The sequence below is a fragment of the Delphinapterus leucas genome, chromosome 10 (assembly GCF_059928025.1).
Source record: "Delphinapterus leucas isolate spDelLeu-1000000601 "Yukka" chromosome 10, BTC_Dleu_Yukka2, whole genome shotgun sequence".
NCBI lineage: Eukaryota > Metazoa > Chordata > Mammalia > Artiodactyla > Monodontidae > Delphinapterus > Delphinapterus leucas.
The window spans coordinates 36,344,889-36,352,967 of record NC_143138.1 but is presented as its reverse complement, the minus strand read 5'-3'; the positions used below and the strand labels follow the sequence as shown (position 1 = coordinate 36,352,967).

Here is an 8,079-nt window from a genome sequence, read left to right as displayed (position 1 = left end):
CTTGTAAGAAGAGAGTTCCTGTGCAAACTGAAGTATAGAGTTTCAACAGAAATTTTGTGCATACCTGGTGCTAACGTATTGAGGGATATCTTGTCAAAACTCAATGTACTACAACTACAGAACTTGGACATGGAGCTAGACCTTAAAGCTGCTAAACCAAGGAATTCAGGCAATACACTGGCCCTCAACACACTGTGCATTACCGCTGAATTTTTGCATAGGAAGCCCAGACAAAAGAAATTTGTCTGAAACATTTTATTGAAAAGCCATCCCAAGCTGTGTTTTTCCTCTAACCCCTCTGGCGAACTTCCCAGAGTATATGAGATAAACCATGTAAATGGATAGGAAGACTCAATATAATAAAATACTGATTCATTTACAAATTAATACATTAATGTAGTGCAATTCCAATAAAAATCCTGATGGGTTTTTCAATGAACTGAATAAGCTGATTGTAGATTCTAATTTTAGAGCTCCAAATAGACAAGACACATTTGAAGAATAAATAAGGGGAGTTCCCTGGTGATCTAGTGGTTAGAATTTGGCACTTCCACTGCTGTGGCCCCAGTTCAATCCCTGGTTGGGGAACTGAGATCCCGCAAACTGCACAGCAAGGCCAAAAAAAAAAGAGAAAAAAAGTAGGGGAACCTACCCATCCAAGACAGTATAAATCTACAGTAAGACAATGTGGCAATGGCACTGGTATAGATCAATAAATGGGAACTGTGGCAAGCAGCTCTAAAATAGCCCCAATGATCCCCACCTCCTGGTATTTATGCTCTTGTGTTATTCTCTCCCCATGAATATGGATTTAGTGACTCACTTCTAAGGAATAGAATATGGCAGAAGTGATGGGATGTCACTTCTGAGTTAGACTATGTAGAGGCTGTGATTCTTGTCTTGGGATCTCTCTCTTACTTTCTTTTTCTCCAATCTCTCACTCAGAGGGTAAGCAAGCTAAAACGTTGTGAGCAACATATGGAGAGACTCATGTAGCAAGGAACTGATGTCCCCTGTCAACAGCCAGTGAGGATCTGAGGCTTGCCAACAGCCACATGAGTGAGCTTGGAAGTGGGTCCTCTCCTAGAAGAACTTTGAGATGACTGCTGCCCCAGTTGACCCCTTAACAAGTTGATCTTGTAAGAACCTTGAGCCAGAACTACCCGGCTAGGGCTAGACCACTCCCAGATTCCTAACCCACAGAAACTATGAGATAATAAATGTTTGTTGCTTTTAGCTGCTAAGTTTTGGGGTAATTTGTTGTGCAGCAATACACAACTATCACACACATGTACACACATGAAAACTTGATTTAGATCAGAGCTAGTACCGCAGATCATTGGGGAAAGGATGACTTTTTCAATGAATGGTGCTAGGATGCCATCATTTATCTATATGAAAAAAAAAAAAAGCAGATTTCTCCATTTCATACCATAAAGAAAAACAGAAGTCCAAGTGTGTATTAAAGATATAAAAGTGAAAAGGTAAAACTTAAACATGTAAAGAATAAAATATCAGAGAATATCTTTATGAATTCATGGTAGGAATTTCTTAGTGAGATGTAAAAGCACAAAATATAAAAGAAAAAATACCTTAACTAAAACACACCATAAAAAAGTAAAAAGACAAACCACAAAGTGGGAGAAGGTATGGGCAACACACATAGCCAACAAAGGATCAGTATCCATAATATGTAAAAACCCTTACAAATCAATGAGGAAAAGGTAACTCAATAGAAAAAATGGCAAAAGAGAAAAATAGGCAGTTTACAAAAGAGGAAACACAAGTAACTAATAGGCACATGAAAAAATGCTCTAACTTACTGGAAAACAGGGAAATGCAATTTAATATAAAAATGAGGTTCCCTTCATACCCTTCAGATTGACAAAAATTTTTAAATTCATAGTGTATCAGTATCAAGTGTTGGTGTGAATGAGGAGCAGTGTTTGCTGGTGGAAACCTAAATTATTATAAACACTTTGGAAAATAATTTGACAGTATTTAAGTAAGGTTAAATACAGTACATCCTACTAAGTACATATCCAGAGGACTATTATGCCTACACTCTAAGTATAAGAGACAAAGTTTGAATAGAAAAAAAATTGATAAAACCTAAATGTCCAACTGTGAGAAAATAAATTGTGTTATTTTCACAGTGGACTAATATACATAAGTGAAAATGAATGAATCTGAGGAACATATTCCAACAGTGATAAACCTCACAAATAGAAATGAAATAATTAAAAGTTGCAGAAGAATTCATATGACCAATACAACTTTTAAAAAAGTTTTAAACTCTGTAAGAATATAATGTATTGCTTAGGGCTAAATATACATCCAGTAATGGCATCAGGAAGTACCTGGGAAAAACAACTCCAAATTCAAGAACATGATTTGCTCTAAGCAACAATGGAAAAAGCCAAATGGGAGGGATGTACTGGGGATTTAAATGTTTTGACGTTGTTTCATAACTTAAGCTGGATGTTGGGTAAATGGATAGTTGTATTATTCTTTATACCTCTCTGTATCTCTTAAATATATATAATATACTTTTTAAAAGCTTAAAAGTAATAAGCACCACATAGAGAAACAAAAGAAAAGACAGCAATAGTGGGGAAGGAATAGTTTAGAATAGTCACTATTTTAGAAGACACAAATTCCAAATAGAGTTTAGAATTGTTTCCTTTTTGGTAGAAGGGATATTAGTTTCCTTGAGCTGATGTAACAAATCATCAAAAACTTGGTGGTTTAAAACAACAAAAATTTATTCTCTCACAATTCTGGAAGCTAGAAGTGTGAAATCAAGTTGTTGGCAGGACTATACTCTCTCTAAAGGCTCTAGGGGAGAATCCTTCCTTGCCTCTTCCATCTTTTGGTGGCTCCATGTGTTCCTTGGTTTGTGGCAGCATAACTGCAATCTCTGCCTGGGTCTTCACATGGCCTCCTTCCCTGTGTCTGAAATCTCTCTCCTCTTTTTCTTCTAAGGACACCAGTCATAGGATTAAGGGCCCACTGTAGATCCAGGGTGATCTCACCTTGAGATCCTTAAGTTTACCTGCAAAGACACTATTTCCAAATAATGTCACATTCACAGACAGGTACCAGGAAACAACAGACTTGGACTTATTTTAGGGGGACACAATTCAACCCACTGCAAGGTGAACATACCTGTTTTGTTTTTTGTTCTGTTTTGTATGTTAGTAAAATTAAGATTAGGAAATCTACTCAGTATGTTTAAAATACTTTTATGGTAGAGTTAATTTTCCTTAATGAACTTTGTTTTATTAGTTGCTTAGGTCTCTATTGTCAGTTTTTCTTTTTTTCAAACTAAATAGGATGGACAACTAAACAGGGTATAGGTATGCTGTTTCAGCCATTAAAAAAAGCTCAAAGAATGAACTGTGGATAGTTACTCAATATTTATATATATTTATATATATTTCATATATATTTTACTTGAATGGCTGGCTACTTAAATTGTTATTTGATAATAAGATCATGTGGCTATGTTAGGACAATTATAACAACAAATATTGATAATCTGTGTACTTTAATTGCACATTCCCTACAACATTTAGACATTTCCAGTGGGTTGTCTTGATGTTTATATTTCTGTCCATAGTATCATCTTTCAGTCAATAAGGCTTGAAACCAAACATCACGGAGTTATAGATTTTTGGAACAAGAAGGGAACTTAGAGATCATCTTATCTCCTGCATTTTATTTTATAAATGAGGACACCCAGCACTACAGCATGTTCACAATCTGAGTTTCAGAACTAATTGAGTTACTGGGTAGCACAGAATATATATATATATATATAAACACCTAATTAAAATGGAGACCCATCACGCCTCGTCAGGGGTAAACGCAGATATGTACTGGAGGGCTTCCCTGGTGGCGCAGGGGTTGAGAGTCGGCCTGCCAATGCAGGCGACACGGTTCGTGCCCCGATCTGGGAAGATCCCACATTCCGCGGAGCGCCTACGCCCGTGAGCCATGGCCGCTGAGCCTGCGCGTCCGGAGCCTGTGCTCCGCAACGGGAGAAACCACAACAGTGAGAGGGCTGCGTACCGCAAAAAAAAAAAAGTCCTGGATAAGTGCGGAGGGGGGGGGGGTGTAAACTTTGAAAAGTAGTCCGTTTTTTTCCGTCCTTCTACTCTCTATATTACCAGTCATAGGTTTCTGAGCAAACAGATTCAAAAGAAAACATTTAATGTTCTCTAGTGAGACACGAAGTAACTTCAGAAAACGTAAAGGTCATAGAAAACGCTATTTTACATATCAAGACATTTCCGTACCAATCCCCTCAAAGCCTACCTTGGAATCCTCCCAAGTCCCCACCCCCTGAAATATTCCATCTCTAGGCAGCTGCTCCTTCCGCGGGGCCCCTAAACAGTGTTTCACTTCTCAGGCTCGTGGGGTGATTGTCCCGGCCCGCGAGCGCGCGGGGGACGGCACGGGGTGGGGAAAGCCGGCGTCCCAGCGCCCCACGCTCCGCAGGGAGCAGAGCCCGGCGGAGCCCGCGCTACGCGCCGGGGAGCGAGCTGGCCTCGGACTCCCAACGGCCGAGCCTCGGTGGCCGCGGAGACCGAGCAGGAGCAGCTCCCGGGGCTGCGCGGCCGCTCGGGGTCGCCAGGCTGAGCTGAGTGGCGGGTGAGTGCGCCTCGGAGACCCGCGCAGAGCCGGATTCCCAGCCCCGCTGAGGTCCGGCCTACTTACCTCCCTCTGCCCCCCAGCTCCCCGCTAATGTCTCCAAGCTGTCCAGTTCCCACCCGACTACAACCCGCAGCCAGCCCCTGCCCTTGGTGAATCCCAGTCTCTTCGTTGGACGTCTGACAGAGTCCACACCCCGCTCCCCCTTTTAAGGATTCAAAAGTAAGACAAACAGAAGGCCTAGCCATTCAGGCTTATCTTCTGCTCCTCGCTCCTCCTCACTCCCCTACACCCCGAAATCTCATCACTAAATTTGCCACTTCTCCTAAGCAATCTAAGCTTTTCCCTGCTTTCTTGCAAGGAGAGTCCCCTCTCCCGTCCTCTCCTGACAGCTCTTCAGACCCAAGTCAAATGTCATCATCTCTGTCGTTTTTTTCCAGAAGTTTCTTTCCCTTCTAGTCTCTTTCAGCCCTTTGTTCATTCACCTTTTCTTGACGTTGACCACCCTGTGTGTGTTTAACAGTCTGCCCGCTCCCCCACCTCCGTTTGTGCGTTTTGCTTTGGAGGGGCTTCTCGGTTGTGTATGTCATCACAGCGGCCAAGCACGCAGAGACCCCTTAGTCATCATGAAGGGATAGGGGTACAGAGATGGGCACAAGAGAAAGGGGTGTGGTTGAAATGGCAACTTGCTCCTGGAAATGACTAGGAATGATTTTGTGGACGTCCAATGAACCTCCAAAATTGAACTTAAAGAAAAGGGGTGGTGGGAATTTAAAATGATTGTATTTGGCAGCAAGTTGTCCGGGGAGGACATGGGGAGGAGGAGAAGACGAAAAGGTGTTTATCCTGCATCCCCTCTGTGCTCTTATAGCCGGCAAAGCGTGAATGCTTGGAGTAAAGACCCGCCCCTTCGTTGCCGAAGTAATCTTTTTAAATTCTAAAATTCAGAGGGAAATTTAGGTTCTAAATTTTAAGTCCTAAGATACATAGGAGAAAAATATAAACACATATTGTGTGTTATTGTATAAACACATATTATACGAGTAAAATTCGCACATGATTATACTTTTTTAAAAACCATAAAGTTATCAAATTGAAAAGTACAGCTCTTCCTCTGCTTCTCTTATCTGGCCTTTTTTACTCAAGGTAATCATTGTTCATAATTCATTGTGTATCTTTCCTGGAAAGCTTCTAATGCATTTTATTAAATCTAAACTGTTATTGATTATAATTTTATACAATTACATAGATGGAAACTACATATATGTAACAGCATAAAGAAAAAGATGTGAGGAAAGGAAAAAAGGTTGCCAGTTAAACCTTCTTAAAAGTGTGCATCTTAGAATAGATGAAATACCATGTATATGCCTACATACACTTTAAAAAATTTATACAGTTGATATACAATGCACTGTACTACCTTGGTTTTTCCTCCATGTAACAATATGTGATTGAGACATTTCTACATCTGTATATATAGCTTTACCTCATTATTTTTATTGCTAATGTTAAATTAAAACTTTATTGAACAGTGTACTACGGTACAATTAATGCATCCTTTATTAAGGAACATTTTGGTTGTTTCCAGGAAGTGTATTTGTTTTCTTCTTTATGCTGTTGCAAACATGTTGCATATATGCAAACATGTGAATGTGTATATGTAGTAAGGTAATTTATATTTACTAAAAATTTTTCCATTTCAACTATGTAATCTTAAAATTTTTGCTACAGTTTTTAGGAATTCTTCTATATAAAACAGCTGTGTACATTTTCTAAGTTACAGTTAAATAATTGCATCAGTCTTTGGGAGTGGTAAACTGACATTTTATATTTAGAGTTCATTACATTGCCAACTATGATTTGACATTTGAAAACAATGTAGGAAAAACATCTCAAATGATTTCATCAGAGGAAGAATTCTATAGCTTCCTTAAGCAAAATCTCCCCAAAATGGCAGTAGTAATTTATTTATTTTGAGAGTCTGAGGTATATGATTTGCTTTAAAAATGTAAACTGTAACAAATTATTTAGAAATTACTTGTTTCTCAGTCATGATAGCAATTAAAACCTTGTTATCATTTTCCGTATTGTCGGTGTGTACAGACTACTGACCATAAAGACTCTTTATGTTCACAAAATAAGAGCTTATCCTGTCCTTAGCGTGAGATATATATGTCAGCACTCAATTCACAGAGCATAAATTGAACTCTTTACATAAAACATATATTCCGAGAGGAGTATTCTAATAAGTTTTAGAAATTAAATGCTGTTTCCCCCACCACCACCCCCTTAAACAGCTTCACATAAATCCCAAGGAAACTGAGGTAAGGAGACACACATAGAGGTGGAAAGTATATGTATGTTATATTTAAATATGTTTACCTGAATTGAGGCTATCGACTATGTTTATTAGATTACCATGGGAGCAGAGTAACTCACAATGACCTCTTTCAGTGTATTTTATTATAAACTTGGGGAATTCTTGATTAGGAGGGAGAGGATTTCCGGGTTTTTGTCTTCTCTTTACACTCTATTTGTCTTATTTTCAGCTTTCTTTCCTTCTTTTTCCCATTCCTTTTTACTTGCTTTCAATTTTCCTTCTCTAAGCCTATCGATTCAGCCTGACCTTAGTCATAGATTTTGTTTAACCTAACTGATGTTATTCAGGACTACCTTAAGCTTTTTTAGCTTTTAATATCCTTTCATTGAAAGATTACAAAGAGCTAGGTGAACAAGGGGGCAAAACTAAATAGGGCCGTGATGCGATATGATCTGAAGTTTAGAAAGATCAATTGGGTGTGCAGTTGGATAAGATCTGTGACTGTGCTGGATCTTAGTTTCATTATCAGTAAAAAGGGAGAGTTAAGCTAGGTGATTTCTAAGGTTTATTTTCTAGTTCTGAAATGATGTGCCATGAATCTTAACTATCTGGAATCTCCAGGGAATTAATTGTGTTGGGTAATAACATTTTCTGAAAATTTAATCTGTGAATCTGTGCCAACACTTAAGAAATAGTTGTCATTTTTAGATGGAAAACTCATTAAGATTTATTGTATACTCCCTTGATTTCTTAAACAAAATGTCATGATTCAACTTTAGTCTTTCCTTGATGGCTTAAATAATAGTGGCTTTATACTGGCTTAAATAACTGTGTGTCTCTAGAAAGAGCATTTATTGCCTATGGAGAAGCTCTCCGGCCCTACTGAGCTCAGTCAGTACATGTGTTTCACCATTTATTGAAATTAAAGTAAATTTTGCTTTCGTTTCAGAAACCAGACAACAATGCCTGTTGATATCCTTTGAGAGAAGGCACGATTCTCTTATGGAGTAAAGTAAATTGTTTGGCAGAATTCAAAAGCATAAATTTGAGCAGAGTGACAGGTAGTTGATAGGACTCGACTAATGTGTATCATCATAATTGTT

General features: G+C 38.7%; 1 protein-coding gene across 1 annotated transcript in view; it reads left to right on the top strand.

Moving 5' to 3' along the window:
* The first annotated feature begins 3,875 nt into the window (after positions 1–3,875).
* Positions 3,876–8,079, top strand: part of DNAH8 (dynein axonemal heavy chain 8) — a 326,150-nt gene continuing 321,946 nt past the window's right edge. The window contains exon 1 of the mRNA XM_089918797.1: positions 3,876–4,878. The gene's annotated coding sequence lies outside the window, so the exon portion shown is untranslated. The remainder of the gene's footprint in view (positions 4,879–8,079) is intronic.